Source organism: Falco punctatus (genome assembly GCF_963210335.1).
Source record: "Falco punctatus genome assembly, contig: scaffold_22, whole genome shotgun sequence".
NCBI lineage: Eukaryota > Metazoa > Chordata > Aves > Falconiformes > Falconidae > Falco > Falco punctatus.
Genome location: NW_027660223.1, coordinates 292,679 through 311,475, shown reverse-complemented (window position 1 = coordinate 311,475; position 18,797 = coordinate 292,679). Strand labels below are relative to the sequence as shown.

General features: G+C 49.6%; 2 long non-coding RNA genes across 3 annotated transcripts in view; both read left to right on the top strand.

Moving 5' to 3' along the window:
* Positions 1–18,797, top strand: part of LOC308057551 — a 332,648-nt gene that overhangs the window by 279,071 nt on the left and 34,780 nt on the right. The gene's annotated exons all lie outside the window — the stretch shown is intronic.
* LOC308057548 lies at positions 22–17,798 on the top strand. Of its 2 annotated transcripts, XR_013925327.1 has the most exons (4): positions 22–163; positions 1,431–1,621; positions 4,239–4,411; positions 13,803–17,798. It is a non-coding gene; the product is annotated as an uncharacterized lncRNA (long non-coding RNA). The 2 variants fall into 2 exon arrangements; XR_013925328.1 differs by lacking the exon at positions 22–163 and having other exon boundaries at positions 1,322–1,621.

Below are 18,797 nucleotides of genomic sequence, written 5' to 3'. Positions count from 1 at the left end.
TGCCCCTGCCCTGCAGTCGGGCCCTGTGGGGAGACACCAACCCCCAGCCCTGGCCCTGCAGGCCCCACAGCCACTGCCCTGGGCTGCTTGAGCACAGGCCCAGGCCCTGGAGCCCCCGTGGGGCAGGGACGAGGGGGAGAGAGGCACCGAGCGACAGGGAGAGGTGGGTCAAGGCAGAGGGGTGGCCGGAGAGGGACAGGAGGCATCCAGAGGGGCAGGAGGAGCGGGAGGGGCTGGGCAGGGATGGAGAAAGGACAGGGACTGGGGAGGAGCAGGCAGAGGGTTGGAGCGGGACAGAGACAGAGGGGCAGGGGGGTGCCCGAGGGATGCAGGGTCAGCAGCAGGAGAGAGGGACAGGGAGAGGAGCGGAGGGGCGGGAAGGGGGACAGAGGCACAGACCAGCACAGACAGGGCGAGGGGACAGGATGAGCAGGCTGTGACTTTGGCAGTGGGCGGCAAAGCTGCTTCTGTGGGTCTTTCCTTTCTCCCTCTGCCCTTATCCCCTCCCCACCCTTCCCGTCGGTGAGACTGTGTCTGTGGTGTGCCTGCTCTGGTGAAAGGAGCTCCTGCGCCAGCCTGAGGGCAAAAGAAGAGGGGCAAGGAGCGAGGCGTTGCAGTCCTTAGTTTGCAGGTTTCATATATCGTCCCTGTTCAGAAAACACAGTGTGTATGTGGGTCTGCGGTGCCGGCAGTTTTTTATTCTTTATAGCAATTTCTTTAAATACCGGACTTCATGCAGAAGGTTCACATGGTGCTGTGCTTCTAGTAAACAGAATTGCTTTTATGCATGCTGCAGTCTGGAGGTGGCAAGTGCCAGGTTAGAGATGAAGATGGAAATGAAAGCAAGTGACGCGCATGCAGTGGTGATCCTGCCACAAACGTGCTGTGTATTGACCTGGGAGAACGCTGCAGGGACTCTCAGAAGTCAAGGTTTTCAGTGCTGTTTCTGTATTTGAGACCCAAGGGATGGTTTTCCTCCGTGTGCGTTTCTGTGCAGGCATGTGCATGGAACATAGGTGTGTCTCTGTGCCATGAGTGGGACTGATGGCAGCTTTTCATTTCATTCCAACTCAAAAGTAAAGAAAGACTGTACCTGCAAAAGAATTCAAACAGCTGTCTTTCTTTCCCAGAGTAAGCATAGAAGCGTGGGGGAGCAGTTTGCAGGTTCAGAATTTGAGCCTGCTCTTGGTGGTAAACCCTCAGGAGAGGAAAGAGAAGCCCCACTTTTTTAACTACAGCTCTGCTTCCCTTAATGTGTCTTCTTGTTAGATTGTGTGGGTGGTCAGTTTAAAAGGACGTGATTAAACTGTGCTTGTTTATCAAGATATTTGAGGGTTATTTACTGTCTTAAATCCGCTTACGAGTGGGGCGCTCTGTTGCCCTGTGGGCAGTACAATGTCGAGACTGGTAATTTTCCTTTTCTTCCCTAGTGTACGGATGCATTTATGAAGGCAAGTGTTGGGTCTTATTGGCGCCGCACAAGAAACCAACATGCGATACCCAGACATTCACTGTTAGAAACAGGAAGAAGCCCTTGCTTCAGATTCTGCAAAAGATGTACCAAGGCTGAGGAAAATGGCAGAAAGGGAAGAAATGCCGTAGCATAACTTTGGGATGGCAGGTGAGGTTTCCATCAGTGTTCCTCAAATGTAGCAGCCTCATTTTGTTTGCGGATGTGGTGTTGAACTCAAACTACGAGCTAGTTTCCTTTATTGTGGGTGATACTATAGCGCACGTACCTTTCATGTCCCAAGTGAAGTTGCCAAGGCTCTAGTTAAACTTCTGCAGAACCACTCAAATTTTCCTTAGTGCGTGATTTCCTTCAACAGTCAAGTCCAGGTCTGTGGCATACAATAACCCCTCCCCCATTTGGGATCTGGATGTGGCTGTTTTTTAATTTAGACCTATCTGCTGTTAGAGATTTTCTTTTTTTGGTCCAAATAGGGAAATGCTGATTGTGTGCATTCTTTTGCTTTCTCATAGTGTTGTTCCATGTTTAGTCATTTGTTCCTTACAAAAAAATTGTATGGGTGTCTATGAAGCTGGAGGTGTTTACGTTCTTGTGGCTGAATGTAGCAGTGGAGCTATCTTGCTGTATTTAAATCAAGAGGAGCATAATGTAATTTCACTTAAAATCTGGTCTTGGTAGGCAGATCCTACCCTGATAAGTATTTAAATAAAAAAATAAAAAAAAGTTCAAATCTGTGAAGAGGTATAGGTGGAGCACCTGAACTCGTGCAAGGCAGGAATTCTCTCGCTGGTATCCACCCATTGCAGAACTGTTGCCATCATGACCGTGAAATAGTGAGCCATTAATGTTAACTACTAGCAGCTTGTGAACCTAACAGTCAAGGTAGAAAATAATGTCCCACTGCCACCTTTTTTTAATTTTCTTTTATGTTTTAAAGTTTCTGATTTGATACTTTCTGATGTATTTGAAACCTGTGTCATTATCCTGTGTAGTTTGTGACAAGTGTGTGGCAGATGGGACTTTTCTGCTTGGAGAGGTGGCGAGATGGAGAGTGGGGAATGGTTTTATGGCACAAGTGTAAAAGTATAAAAAGGGATTAAGAGGCTTGTGTACCTTGCTGCCAGTTCAGTGGCATGAGAATTCCTGTAATGACAAATTCCTTCTGGCTCTGAAGGAATGAACATGCCAACCTGCTGAGTTTCCACCCAGAGCAACACTAGCAACGGATGTCGTTCCCAAATGGTGAGGTGGTTGTAAGCTTCATCAGTAGTAGAAGCTGTGGAGAAAGTCACGAATCATCTGCCGTTCTGCAAGTCAAGTGCTTGGCTCTTCTGTCACTAGTGTTGATTTAAGGGTACATTGCTTATAAATAGCACTTGACCTTTGTAATTCTTCCTACTGCTAAGTTCTCAGTGCCATAAGAGAACCATTGTGCTGTGAAGGTCCTGTAAACATACGGCAATGTTTGTGTTTATCCATTTTGCCTTCCCTTAGATGATGTTTTTTTGTAATTTGAAACCTTAGTGGCAGGATTTGGGGCTTTATCCTGATCAGCCATCTAAGGGCCAGCTCTCAGCTGCAGCTGCAGCATAAGTATTCAGGTAGTTTGAGCACCAAATGAAACTTCCACTTGGCTGTCATTTTGGCTTTTCCCTTCCTCTTAATTTTTATATTTTAATAAAGAGTTCTAAGTATTTGGCTTCCTTACAGAAAAAAAAAAAAAAACCAACAGTGCTATCCTTGTCCTGTTATGATAGACCCCTAATCTGGAGGGCAGAAAGCTGAGACCACCAGGAAGATGTTGAGAGGAAGGGGAAGAATGTTAGAGCCATGAGTTGGGTGTTCTTCAGCTGGCCAGATCTGAGGAGATGGAAAAGGTGCCTCCCAGATAGCTACAGGGAAGCACAGGAGAGCAGCTGGGAGCCAGAAGTGTGGTGTGGGCATACGAAAGTGCTACACTGTGGTGTGTCAGGCAAATTATTATCAGGAAGTTTCACATTTGTTGTCATTTCCCAAGCTCCTGAGGTGCAGGAATGCTGGAGGCAAGAAGCTGCCAGCATCAACTATGTGGAGAAAGAACACTTCTATCTCCATTTTACTTTCCTCACTTCTATGTTACGGTGGCAGGGCAGTAAAGACCCTGACCCGGACCCGGACCCTGACCCTGACCCTGTGAGTACGCAGGCAGCTTGTGTGGCCAGTGCCGGTGCGGTTCTGGCACAGAGGATCAAGCGCTTCACGCTTCAGAGCTGTCAGGCTGACACTCTTCAGCACTCAATGAAGCTCTAAATTACAGCTAAAGGGAGACAGAAATTTTGCTTCAGAGCTTGATAATGTCATTCTGATCCATCCTTTTGCTTGTTCAGTGGCTACAGAAGGGAGCCACTGCCTTGGTAGGAGCATCCATTGAGTTCTTCCTGTGTGATATTAGAGAATCATTGTGTCTGTTTATGCATGAGATCATCACAGTAGGTGTTTTGAAGATGTTCACATGTGGTACATAAAACCTTTGCCAGTGAAATAGTAAATCCATGCAGTGGGGTCTAAAGCACACAGATCCAGTGCAATCCTCCAAAGCGCTTTGAAAGTCTCTCTCTGAGGGTACAGACCTGGCTGTTGGTGATTCTGTTGACCTGCCTTTTATAGCAGGTTGCTTGGAGAAGTTGCTATGTCAGAAGTCGTCTTCTGCGGGCTGGATGCTGCAAGTGGTAGGATGTTTAAGGAAGCAAATGAATAACCTTCAGACTTGGTTTTATTCTTTTAACAGATTGTACACAAATGGGAGGCCTGAGCAGGCTGCTTTTAGCAGGGGAACGTGACCTGACTGCACAGGAGGCAAGGAACTCTCTTCTCTCGCTGACCATGAGCCCTCAGTTTCAAGGCAGATCTGAAGAGGAATATTTGACCCATGGGAAATGCAACTTCAGATACATAACTCAGGTGGGACCGCCGTGTGTGCCCTGTGATAGGAGCCGTGTACCCCAAGCATGAACGTAGAGATTGGGCCCGGTTTTTAGCTTGGTTCAATCTGAACTCTGCTGACTGATTCTGTGATCAAGAGCAGGCAAGTCTGCCCCCTGAGAGGATGTTGTCATGGGTGGAAGGGTTGAAGTGCAGTGACTGCGTCAACAAACAGGTGGTTTGAAAAGTCTTTTGGGCAAGGGTCTGGTACGCTGGTGTAATGCCTTTTCCCTTTACAAAGGTGTCCAGTAAACACCAGTGTTCCTGCATGTGTCCAGTAGCGCAGAGACCTCTGTACTTTCTTTGGACTGATTGTTGTATAAGATCTGGGGGGTTTTGGACAGCTCTGAAAATTGTTCAAAAGGTGTCTTGTATGTTGGGTGAAATGGGTCATCGCTTCCATAAACCTCTAGCCTGTAAAGAAGAGCCGTGGAAGTAAGGAGATTTTATTTTTTGCTGTTTTTATTGTCACTGGGAGGAAAAGCAGTGATTAGCTATTGACCTGTGATACTCCAGATGCAGGCTGTGCAGTGCATTTGAGGTGGATCACTCGTGTACTGCCAAGACTGAGCCCAGACTCCTCAATGCTTTGCACACTGGCAGTGGAAGTCCTTGTGCAACTGTGGGTACTGGCTTTCTGTGCTGTAGCGAGAAAAATACAAAGCACTGGGGTTAAGGTTTGCAGAGAAGTGGGAAAAAGTTGATTATTTTGTGCTAGGAAGAGAATGTCCTGTACTTTTCAAACTTTGAGTGTTTCCACTTGGAATTTAAAACCTGCTTTTAACTCTGTTGCTATGTTTCAGTGGGAGGGAAGGTGTCTTGTAGTTACAGATGATCCGTTCCCTTAAGAAGGATCTTTGCCTTCTGAGTTGAGCTTTCTTGGCTTTACATGAAAAGTGCCTCAAGCTGTACCATTTCAGATGGCAGTGAGGGAATTACATCTCCGTGGGGATTTAGAGAGAAATCCAGAAGTATGTTGCCTTATCGTTTCAGTATATGAACTTTTCGAAACAGGATTTGCTGGGTTTTGAGCAGGAGACCCACTTCCCACGTGCCTACATAAACCCCGTTTTCTCGGACAGACACATGCATTATGGTTTGTGATGCAATATTGACTTGATTCGTAAGCCGTACTGTGCTGTGCTCTTCTGGGCTTGTCGTAGTCCTTTGAAACACAGCCCTGCGCATCAAAGGGGCAAGCTGTGTGATCTGCTTTCCCCCACAACATAGAGCAATGTAACTGTCGTAAGTACAGGCAGAACAAAACTAGTTGAGGGATTTGTGGGCTGCTGTTCGAATCATGGTGGGCCAGGAATCAGCCCATGCTTACTAATACGTTTAATTGTCCTATGCCACCTGAGGGGCAGGGCAGTGTCAGGGCATTTTCCCAGGGAATAAAACTGGACATGTCTGATTCTCTCCGAGGGTCCCCTATGTAAAAAAACATCCTTCAGCACCATCTGGGTGCTTGGTGTTCTCAAAAGGACCCAAAGGGATGAAGTTCACTCCTGCTGCCTGCGTGACAGCAGGAATTATGTCTGCAGCTGTGCTTCTGCGCACTTCGAAACTGCCTCTGTTTCTTTGCTTGGCCAACCAGAAAAAAAACAAAAAACCTAAGCTGACTTGGCAACAGTGTCTTGCTGTCCTCTCTGAAGGAAGTAAATTACCATCATCTCGCAGCTTGTCAAATGTGCACCAGGCGTGAAGAAGAACATGAGGTGCACTGTCCTGAGCTCTCAGCAGGTCAGGTTTTGCTGTCCTCTGGAAACTGTCTAGCTCTTCAGTTTTTCTCCACGAAGGTCACATTGTTTGGAGTAGTGATGAGGTGGCCCCCCAAATGCCCCGGCTTTGTTTCTAGGTGCTATTAAAGTATTTTGCTTCCTGAAGAGACTGTTCCTCATGAGGGACGGTTACTTCTCAGTAAAGTGACCCCCTTTCCGTCTAAAGGGATGGAGCTTGAGACTGTGGAGGTGGAGGTGCTTGGTGAGGGAGGCAGTCAGGCAGTGCCACTCTGGGGTGCCCAGCTGCGCAGGGCAGTGCCGGCACCCGTGTGCCTGGCGAACGCTTCTCTCGCGGTGTTGCAGGGAGAAGGTGTGAGGGTGCTGGGAGAGAGCCGGCGCCCCTGGGAATGACAGCAGCTAAAGGTGAGGGCTGGCTGCGTGGGCAGCAAAGGGTGAGCCAGCCATTCCCTTTGCAAATGCAGTGGAGAGGGAGGGAGCCCCTCCATCAGCACAGCAACGTCTGCTGGGGCAGGGCCGAAGGCACCGGCACCCAGGGCAGGGCTGGCAGGGGGTCTGAGAGAGCCACTCCGCCACCCCCTTGCTTACTGACCCTGTGGGGAAATCACTTTGGGGGCAGCGATTAAAAAGTGCGTGCAAAGTTTTTTGGTCCAATTGGAACACTGAGAAGGGGTTCGGGGCCTTTCTCAGAGCGCCACACGTTGCATGGTCATGTGTCATACGCAGATTTGGTGACTGGTTTCTCGCTTCTAATGCAAACGCGTACGCATCCTCAGTAGCACTGCTGAAGTGTTTTACGGACTACGCCTGCTCCCCAAGCGGGATTTTGGCCTCTTTGGGGCAGAACTATTTCAGTTAGAGGTCACTATCTCCCACTACCACAATTATCTTTGTACTATTTTAAACTCATTTTCTGTTGGTGTCAGTGGATCCCAAGACCTGATCAGCTTGTGTTCTCTTGCAGCCAGAACTTTCCTCATTGGAAGTCTTCTTCCTGCGCAACTTAGATAACGGTGCTCTTTTCACTACCTGGTCTTTATCACCCCTGCCAAGGCTGCCTCCCTTGATGAGAGTCCCTCCATTTGTAAATACTCTAGAGAGTGGGTCAGCTTGGTGGAGGTGTCAGCTCGACAGAGGGGAAGGTGGAGGGTCAGATCTCTGCATGTGGCAGGGGCTGCATTAACCCTCATCTCCCGCTGCGTGAATGACCGCAGGCAGAGGCACTGTGCAAGGAACATCAAGCCTTTCATGAATGAAGAAAGACAGATCTGGTAGAGGGCTGGGGTTGCAGTGGGTGGGTGCAGGTCACACGTCAGAGGGATCTGTGCTCCAGCTCCACACCTTCTTTATCAATATATCAACGGTGACTGGGGCAGTGTGGAGCACTTTGTCTCCTGGTGTTCCTCAGGGTTCTGGCTCGCTTGGTGGGCACATAGTCGCTATTGGATGCCCTCTGCTTGCTGCTGCCCCCCTGCTCCCCGCTACAGCCCACCGCCGTGGCATCCCTGTGTGGCTTCCCCTCCCAGAGGGTTTTGGAGCTTTTTGCCACCGGGCACACCACCATCTTCTTCCTCTTCTTGGGTGGCATGCTGCCCTGTGGGGACGTCTCTGGCATCCTGAGGGTGTCAGCCAATGTGGGGCGCTTGGCCTGTTTGCCAGCAGCCTTGCCTGATCTGGGCACACCCGGCAGGAGGAGATGCCCGGTGGTGGTGGCAAGCGGGTCAAAATGACCCGGGGCTGCCTCCGCAGCACCTCCTCTACCAGTTTGGCCATGCAGGGCGGATGATGCAGTCGGGGGGCTGGCCAGGGGTCTCTTCAGCAGGATCTGCTGAGGACTCTCTGGGAGACCCTGGTGGGGACCCTCTGGGCATCCCTTCAAGGGGCTCTCCTCTGAAGTGTCCATAGGACCCTCCTGAGAGGGCTCCATGGGACTCTCTGGCAGCCGGGTGGGGAAGACCGCTGCCAGCCCACCCTGCTTGCCTTTGGTGTCCAGCAAGGGGGATGTTGCCACCCTCTGCCAGGAGGGGTTGGTGTCCTCCTGCATTGCAGCCACCACTTGGTCCTTGGGACAGTCGCCCTCCATCATGCACTCCAAGAGGTCAGGGATCCTGTTGAGGGTGGTGGTCAAGACAGGGACATCAGGGACACCACAGTCAGTGTCCTTGCTGTCCCCCAGCCCTGCCACCAGCGATTGCTCCTTAGAGCAGCCACCCTTTGCCACGTACTCTGAGAGCTCCGGGAGCTTGTTGAGGAGGGTGGTCAAGCAGGAGCCGCTGAAAACTTCAGGGAGCTCCAGGATGCTGTAGAGCCAGGTGAGCAGGTCACTGCTGTCCATGGTGGCCGAATGCTCATCCTGAAACTGCAGATTGTCCTCTGCCAGCTCAGGAGAGGCCTCGTTGAAGGCATCTGGCCCCAGCTCGGGCAGGTCCAGGAGGTTCTCCGGGCTTGCCAGGGTGGTCACCACTTCTGAAAAAGCAAACGAAGCCAAGCCACCCCCAGGGTGATGCAAGCCTTCCTTGGTGCAGGTCACCCCCTATGGGCTCTGCCACCCTGCAGACCTCACCTTGGTGCTTGGTCCTGCTTCTGCCAGAGAGCATATCCCGGGCGGGCTGGCAGGGGGTGGCAGCAGGGATGCCATCCTCACTGGCCACCACGTCGTTGTTAAAGGCCTCCAACAGCTTCTGGGCGCTGCCAGGATGGGTGCTGAGCACAGGGGGGACCTGCACGCAGTGCTGAGCCGCAGGGTGTTGGGGTGGCAGGGGCCCAGCATGGGCAGGGATGTGCAGCCCGTAGGGTAGAGGGGCTGCCCCTGGCCCACGTCCCATGGTCCCAGCCCCACTGGCTGGTGGGGCACAAGTGTCCCCATCACCACTTGCTGTCCCTGGCCATAGGCAGGGGGACAAGGAGCAGGCAGAGGGGGCAGCCGCACAGCGCTGGGGAGCTGCAGCACGTGTGGCAGCTGCACAACCTGCCCCGAGTCCCCCAGGGGCCCCTGCACCCCCTGCCAGGTTGCCTGGGCGGGCTGGTGGGTGACAGTGTGGAGCTGGGAAGGCCGAATGGTGATCAGCAGCCCCGGGACAGAGGGCAGCACACCAGCAGTGACCAGTGGCGGCATGGTCAGGGTGGTGAAGCTTGTGCCGGGCACCTCTGATGTCGTCGGCAGCTGGAGGGGGAACCTCTCTGTTGGCAGAAGTGAAGGGGGGTGATGGGGTGAGATGCTGGCCGGCACAGCTGGTTGGGGGTTACCCGGAGGGCAGGAGCACCACGAGGAGCGTGCTGCTCTATGCCGTGGCAGTTGGCCAGCGTGGCGTTTGTTGGGGCAAACAGTGTTCTGGGGTTCCATCTCCATGGCGATCATTCCGCCAGCACCTGGGTCAGCCAGCGTTGTGACAGTTTGACTTTTCATGACAGAACAACTTCCCATCTCAATGGTTTCCCATCCTGCTGATGCTTTCCTGCCCTCAGTGCTGATTTCCCACCCACACCATAGTTTCCCATCACAACTGTTTTTCAGTTTGGGAGTTGAGTTTCATGTCAAGGGGGAGTTTTCACCTAAATTTCTGTTGATGTCAGTGGATCCCAAGACCTGGTCAGCTTGTATTCTCTTGCAGCCAGAACTTTCCTCATTTGAAGGCTTCTTTCTGCCTTCTTTCAGCCAGGGCAGGGCTGGGAGGGAGTTTGAGAGAGCCGCTCCTCTGCTGCCTTGCTTAGGGACCCTGTGGGGAAATTGCTTTGGGGTGGGGGCAATTCGAGAAAACTGGGACCTCAGAGAAGCATAGTATTACAGGAAGCTTTTTAGGGTAAAAGACAGCTGTCGCTTTCAGGATGGCCGGCATTCACCATCCTAAATGTGTGTTGCCACGGCTCCCTAAGCAACGCAGCCTGCAACCTCAGCACGTGCTGACAGGAGTAACGGGGGCTGGAGCGGAGTGGAGACCCCGCGGCCAGGCTCTGTTATGCTCCTGCAGGAAGGGGAACTTGACGGTACCACAGAGCTGATGAGATGTCCGCTGCCATGATTTTCCCTTTTATAACAAATTCTACCAGGGACGAGCGATGACAGAAAAGGCAGGACTATGGTTACGCCAGGACTTCACAGTCCCTTGAACTTGTTGTAGTTCCAGCGTACTGGATGGATTGTGCCCAGATTCTTTCTTTTCCAGTGACTCTGGTGGAAGAGAGGCAGCTCCTGCAACCCACCAGACTCCTTGGAATTTAACTTCTCGTGCTGGCCCTTGGCACTTTGACTCTGGGACTTCCAGTCCCAACTTGATTAGTGTTGCCCAAACGGTTTTCATTGCACCTGTAATGCTTTCTGGCCCTTCTGCCCCGCTGAGGATGCCATCAATGTATCGATACACTGTGGGGCCAGGGGGAATGGTGATCTGTGCTAGGACTGTGGCCGGAGCATTGTGAGCGATAGTGGGGCAGTGTTTGTATCCTTGCAGAAAACTGTCTGAAAACATACTGAGTCCCACTCCAGGCAAAGGCAAACCGGGCTTTTTCTTGTGCGTGGAGCAGAATCACGAGGAATGCATCTCTAATATGTAAAGCATCTAAAGCTAACCTAACATCTATGCTAACCCTAACGTCCCACAAAAATCACTGGGTAGCTAGGTTACTGACAACAGCAGGAGAGGAAACAGCACTGTGAGAATGAAAATATCCCACTAAGTCTATTTTTTTGTCTACCTATACAGCAGAAGTGTTCTTTCATGTTAAAGTCAGAGTATGTTCTGATTTGCACTGCCCCACTAAATGGTTTTATGCTGTAAAGGTTTACTGAGAAATAACTGTTAGTGTTCTTCCTGGTTATGCACCCACATCTTATGATGAAAAAATTAGATGATAACGTCTTTGCTGTGCTACACTGTTGTATAACTGAGAGTTAGGTTGTGTTTTCATTTTAAGCATTCTCAAAAAAATACGGATAATTACAGCTTTTACTAACAGCACTGCGGCAGATGTGAATTCACTGGTGGGCTTTTAAGCCTCACCTCGGCATGTTTGATGTAGGAACAAACATTACAAGTACTCTAGTGTGTTTGCCAATGCTTTCCTGCACAAATTGTATTAAAAGCATAGATTCTTCTGGTCTTCCATGCAGAAAGTATGGTGAGAATAAATCTGATATTAAAATGACTTCTTCAGATGTCAGAGGTTTATTTAGAAATGTCCACTACCTGTATTTTTTCTTATTTACTTGCAGTGGGTCATAACAACCTGCAGAGAAGATATGCAAAGTACGTCATCCCTATTATTTCCATTCCTGGGTTATGATAGAATTTGGCACAGAATTTTAGATCAGTTGCAAAAAGTAATGCTGGGCCACGCATATTCAGATTGATCCATGATCCCAGGCAGCTCTATGGGATTTGGTAATTTTCTTTAATAAGTAAAGGAAAACTGCATGTATTATGAAAATGAGAATTTAGTGAGACAAAGGGCAGGTCCAGTTCCTTTTTCACTAATACACAGAGATGTTCTGACATATCAAATGAAAAGAATTTCTAAAGAAGTAGACCTTTCTGAGCTGGAGAAGAGGTAGATGAAATAGAAAAGATAGATCTAAAATCTGCAGCAAAATATTGCCTCTAAAGGAAGATGTGTTGGGGTTTTTTTCTTTCATGGAAACAAATGAACAATTACTCGGCAATTCTCCAAACTGGAAATTTGCAAAAAGCTGTGTAGCATGGTTTTCAGTAGTATAAAAAGCAAAAGCTCTTCAGGGTTTCAAGTACCTCTTTGCAACAGCTGTTAAAAATATGCAAGCACGCAGATTGTTCCATTGTATGAAAACACCTTCATTTACTACTTATTTGTCATACATATTGTCATTTGTCATACAGGGAGTAAACTAGCAGTGACGACCGTTGGAAAGTTTTAGATGAATAAAAAAATCCTCCAAACCAGGAAAAATACTGTGCTATCAGGTAGCTGCAGCTTTGCTGTGTGAGCTTATTATTCACATAGTGACACATTTTTCTAAATGTGTCACTTAAGGCAGGGATGGCTTCTAATTCTAAAAAGCCATTTGCCTAGAGCAGTCGCTCATGTGCCACGTACAGGATTTTTATGCTAACGCTATTAAAAAATTTCCCTAGAAAATTTTCCACCTCCTTCGAGTAAATACAACCGATGTCCCTAACTGTCTCAGTTTCCTATTCCACCATAGGTTGCTGTATTTCAAAGACAAAGTTAACCAACGGCTGGTTACTAACCGAGGGCTCAAACCAATTTTTGCAGCAGTCAGGTAGAGAGTTGCCATTTAGTCTGGACCCACTGAAGTGCCAATGTAAATATGAACAAAATAAGGTATATCAAACTTTAGGTTCTCTAGCAAAACAATGGAAAGAAGATGAAGAACTACGTCTTGTCTACTGTCTGTTCCCCATTTGTGTGGTGATCGGCTCCCTGGAAAACAAGAGGCTGGGCTGGTCCTGGCTGTGCCCGTGAACATGCCAGCTGAGTGCGAGGTGGTAGCAAGGAGAGCACTAGAGAAAAGCACAGACCCATTGACCCAGCACCACCGTTCTCATGTTCTTCATGCATGTGAGGCCTGTTAGCCATTGTACATGTATTTATTCTAACATGGGACATCAGTCAACAGTCACAACACCGGTGGATTACCAGCACTTCATCATATGCTTCACATATAGTGTTACGGGAGAAATTTACACAGACGTGGGTACCACTAGGTTTGCTTTAATCGCCACTCAGAGCTGGGCCACCGCCCCAGAGAGTGGCAGAGAGCAAAGGGATACAGCACAGCTTATACACACTTATCAAATCATTATTTTGTCAATGCCCAAGGTTTTTAGAAGTTTCCTTTGGTCTTGTCCGTTCTGCAAATCCATCACCTGACCCTGTCCCTGTTGATTCATCTATTTGCTTCCAGTCTCTGCCTCGGTTCCAAGCTCCTCCTCGGATCGTGATCTTTCTGCCTGCTTTAACTCACACGCTCCTTCAAGCACACTTAGTCTTTGAACAAGCAATTCCTATTCACATATACTGATTTTTTTTCTCAAAACACCTGTGTTTCTGCGAGCACCTTTGTGCACAGTTGATCATCTGTTGTTTCTCTGTTCTCCCACTGATCAACTGGACTGGGTGTTAAACCAGGCTTGGATTAGGGCTACACTAGGGACAGGGCCTGGTTCTGCCACTTTAGCTGCTTTAGCACTTTAAATTTCTGAATTCAAAACACATTTTCTTTAACAAGCAATACCAGAACAATGGAGAACAATTAACAATGGTTTGGTCACTGCTGTGACAAAATAATGACAATTATTATTTCTGGTGTAGGTTGCTGTATGTCCTATTTATGAAACTAGGATTTGCCGGAAGAAAAATGTTCTATTTCACACCCACAGATGAGCTCCCTGAAATGAGCATCCACGTTTTAACAAGCCTTTACATCAAAGGCTGTAAACGAGCGTCAGTCTGCACAACCAGCTGGGAATCTTGTGTTGTTCCAGGCCCATCTTTTTGTCCCATTCAATACCTTGTCTGTGTGATTTGCCTTTTTGTCTGTCCTGTGCTTTCCTGCTAAAGACTTTATAGGCTTCAGTTTTCTGATACTGCTCCAGCTCCTGCATCTAATGCTCCTTATCTCTATCTGCTCCATCAAGGTATTGCTGAAACAAAGAAGTCCAAGAGTACCAGGGAGTTGCCTCCCCTTCAGGAGGAAGGGAAGAGAAACAACTTGCCCGATGAAGTGCTGGTCCATTTCACCTATGCAAACAGGAAAGGAGTGAAGAAACAATGAGAATGTACGTGAGATGCAAAGACGCAGGATTTCTGGATAATATTACTGTATTCTGGTGTCTGTCGTGTCCGTGTCTCCCCCCCACCCCCTTTTCGCTTTTTTTTTAAATTCAAATCACTATTCTATTAACTCTTTTTTTTTTTTTTTTTTTTTTTTTTTTTAGATCAAGCTTTAACGTTCAGACCCATAACTGCAGGGTTCCAATAAGCCCTTGTTTTTGTGCCCCACGGACAAAAATGCACTACCATTCTACAAGCACACACTTTTCCCATCTGAGAGGCAAACAAAACATCGTGGCTATTGGAAAAGAGTATCATAAATATCAAAGAGCCTAGGTGATATCAATTTAAGCTATCTACGTTCAGGTTAAAAGAAAACCTCAGGCTAATAAGAAAAAAATATTTCACACGTGCATAATAGAATGAGCTTAACTGGAGAATTCTTTAGGGGGACCGATGAACTGAAAACCATTTAAGAAGTGGTCACAACACTTGCTAAAGGGATCCTTTCCAGGAAAAAAAAAAAGTTGTTGAGCAAGTTTTTCACCCAGTGAGTTTAAAATTCAATGGGAATAAGTATTCAATCAGAGTGAACATTAGTCACTGGGTATGCCTTTTATTTTCATTGCGTCATCACAACAATACATGCAATAGTTATAAATTTCATGCATTTGCAAACCTGTTTTGATGCTGCTTAGGAAACAGTTAACGTTCTAGATTGGGGTACAAATTTAGTGATGCTGGGTTTGCATTTCTTTTGGACACTGTATTCTTCCAGAAGACCCTAATTCTTCTCTTCTGTCTCCAGCAATGCGCTGCTGACAGAGTACAGTAACCGAGTCAAAAACAGCAGAAGTTTTTCCTCAGCTTGTGTCTTGGATGGATTGTTTTGATCAGTAAGAAGGAGTTCTACTGTACTACCTGTTAGTAGATGTCCTGGGTTTTCCAGCGCAGATCTATACAGTTCTTTAAATATTTTTTTTTTTTTTTTTTTCTTATACAACTTAAACAAGAAGAATGATTTTTAGGGTGTTTGCTGTATGACTATAGGAATGGTCTTTTTCTAGGGGAAACTCACTATTTGGTCAGCTCAACCAGTCCTTATTTCAGTCAATTCCCGTCAGCTGAACGGTCCTTATGCTCACCACACAAAAGAAGTAGCAGGACTACCAGGCTGGAACAGGGGAAGCGCGAGACTTTCCCTTCAATTGTTGTATCGGACAACTAGTTCGCTAGTTGCTGCAGCTCAGACAGACCGGGACCCCGGGGACCGGGACTCCCGCAGCTCGGGACCGGGACACCTGCGACTCGAGACCTGGACCGGGACCCCCTGGACCGTGATGCTCACGGCTAGGGACTGGGACAGGGACCGAGACTCCCGGGACCGGAAACCCCACGGCTCGGACCAGGGACCGGGACTGGGACTCCCGGGACCGAGACCCCCGCAGCTCAGGACTGGGACAGGGACAGTTATCCCCATGGCTCGGACCGAGACTGGGGCCAAGACCCCGGGACCGGACCCCTGCGGCTCGGAGCAGGGACTGGGACTGGGAGCCCCACGGCTGGGGACCGAGACCGGGACCTGGACCCCCAGGACTGGGACCCCCGCGGCTCAGACGGGATGGGGACTGGGATTCTCACAGCTCAGGACTGGGACCTGGACCACTGGGATCCGTGACCCCGGCAGCTCAGGACCGAACTGGGCCCCGGACCCCTGCAGCTCGGGACCGGGACCCCGGGGACCAGGACCCTAGCGGTTCGAGACCAGGACCGCCACCCCCGGGACCTTGACCCCCGCGGCTAGGGACCGGCACCGGGACCCTCGGGACGGGACCCCCGCAGCTCAGACCGGGACCAGTTCTAAGCCCTCTGGGGCTGGGACACCCGCAGCTCGGGACCGGGAGCGGGATCCCCGGGCCAGGACCCCCACGGCTCGGATCAGGGACCGAGACTGGGACCCCCGTGGCTCAAACAGGGACCAGGACTGGGACGGCCAGAACCGGGACCCCCACAGCTCGAATCAGGGACCAGGACTAGGACCCCCGGGGACCAGGACCCTCTGTGTCTCGCACCAAGACCAAGACCTGGGGACCGGGACCCCTGCGGCTCGGACTGGGACAGGGACCGGGACCGCCGGGACCGCCGGGACCGGCACCCCCGCAGCTCAGGACCACGACTGGGACGAGGACCTCTGAGGTCGGGACCAGGACCAGGACCCCCACGGCTCGGGACTGGAACTGGGACCGGGACGCCCATGGCTCGGGATTTGGATGACCAAGACCGGGCCCCCCAGGACCGGGACCCCTGCGGCTCGGGACTGGGAGCGGGACAGGGACCCCCGGGCTCGGACCAGGAACCCCGGGATAATGACCCTTGCGGCTCGGACCGGGCCGGGACCAGGAACCACGGGGCTTGGACCGGGACCAGGACTGGGACCCCGGGACCGGGACCCCCGCGGCTTTGATAAATGAATTGTAAAGGCAAACCAGCTCGTTTTGTCATGACTTGTGGAAATGCATCTGTATCCTGTGCTGACATGCTACTTTGTTTTGCTGCAAACCACACAAGTCTGCATCTAGAGAGGACAACGTATTAGTCATCACCAGTGTCCTTACACAGCCTCTTTACAGCCTCACTGCCTGGAACTGCAGGCGTGCTCTTGCCTTTTCCAGGCATCCGAGTGATGAGTTTTGCCTCAGTATTGCCTCCACAATATTTTATTTTTCTTCACTATTTTCAGATGACTCCTAATAGTTTCACATACGAAGCACTTACTCACTTGTGTAGATCATTAAAAAAAACAAACCACCCACCATGAATAGTGTATCTACGTATTTTGCCACAGTGCAGGTATGTTTTTTAATTATAATTTCCAATTCAGTACCAGGGTTACTTTAAATAATTTAATTCTTCTTCTAAATGCTTTACCAAAACACATAACAAATTCTCCCCCTATGAATGCTCTGCCAGTGCAAGCTATGAGATTGGCAACTTGATCGCTTGCTCAAAGTGATGATATATTGAACTGCTTTTGCTTCACAAAAGTATTTTGCTGAGTTGTCAATCCATGTTTCAGTCTTAATATTTTATCTTTTCTCACTTGTCCGACCAAAGAATCATATTTATCTTTACGTTGAGTTTCGTAGTGACGATGCAAATTGTATTCCTTGAACGCAGACACTGAATTCTGGCATATCAGACAAACAGCTCTTTCTTTGTACTCTGTGAAAAAATAATCAGAAGTCCACTTTTCTTGGAACACCCCGCACTCGGAGTCAATTTTTCTTTTTTTTTGACATGATGGTGCGTGCGCTTCCCGCTGGTGCTGGCTTGCTTGTCCTGCCTGGGAGCTGGAGGGAGGGAGGGAGGGAGGGAGAGACGGGGCAGCAGCCCCCCTCGCTGATGCCACCACCCCCCTCCTCAGCCCGGCCGCGCAGTCCGGACAGGGTGGCCAGAAGGGACTGAAGGGACTTTGCCGCGCCGGGGCTCCGGCGATTCGCCCAAGTTGGCTGGACCTCGCAGTGCAGAGGCTGCCGACTGAGCTTGCCCAGCAGACGAGATGCCCACACCTCTCGCCCGCCGCGCACGGCAGAGAAGGAGGAGGAGGAGGCGGAGGAGGAGGAGGAGAAGGAAAGGAAAAAGCTCCTTTCTTGAAACTGGAATGGCAGAAGGTGCCATAGTGTTTTAACGTATTTGGACAAAATTATTCTTTAGAGAGCCTCAGTTTACTTTTAATGACTCAAGAACCCAAAGCCAGAGTATGCGGTGCATTTGTAGTTCATCAGTTGAGCTTTTACTCCCAGATTCGTTTGGAGCACAAGGCTACAGTGCATCTGATACCATCAGTACATGCCATTTAGCCCATAACAATCATCCAGAAAGCATCAAGTAACCTCTCTGTTACTTTCTGGCCAAAGTGCTTATCCACAATGCAAAGTCAAACAGCTTAGCTTGAAACAAGAAAAAGCCAAGAGAGGGTTTACACAGCTGTCACCTAAAGGTTCCCAGCTGAGAGGCACATCTACAAGTGCTTTAATTTCTCAAGTCTCAACTAAACTCCTGGCCCACTCTGGCATGATCTGAAGAGCCCGAGACTGAGCGGCCGTGGTGCTGGAGCAATGCCCACTGGTTTCCCGCTGCTGCCCTGACAGCCCTGCAGCATGAACAAGGCAAGGTGATGCGGAGTGTCTCTGAGGAGCTCTCGCTAACATAGTCCCAAGGCCTTAAGGTGGCTGTGTAGGCAGAGAGTAATAACGAGGAGCGGCTGGCATACAATGCCCGTCTGCCTCTGCAGTCAGCTAAATAGTTAATTGCATCCTTGGCTTTGTTTTACACAATTCACTATTGTGCCTGGAGGCTCCTGCATCTCTGCTGTACATCTCCACTGAGGACCCAGAGATGGAGACCTGAACTTCTGCTTTGCCTAGCAGCTAAATTATACTTTGTATAGAAAACTGATCACGTGGTACCTTTGGTGTCATGTTGTATAGATCTGTGACCCAATGAATTCAGAGTTGCTCTCCAAAGCTATGAAGTCTACCAGTCTTACGCTTACAGAGTCCCCTACAGGAATGCACACACTCCAGCTGGGTTCTCCACTCTCTCCTGAACTATGAGCGAGGAGGAGGAGGAACTGAGTGTAGGGCTTTTCATTTCTTCCCCTTTCATGCAGCACAAGACACTCCAGAAGCAGCCATGGCCCTCACGGAGCCTCCTGGCCAAAAGACTTCAATCTTGAGGGCAAAGGCTGAAGAGTGCATGAAAGTGAGAGAGACACAGGGGCAAGCACTTGTCCCACCTTGTAACATCACTTGTCGGCATCTTCTCATCTGACCCCAGGCTGCAAAGGGTTGCAGCTC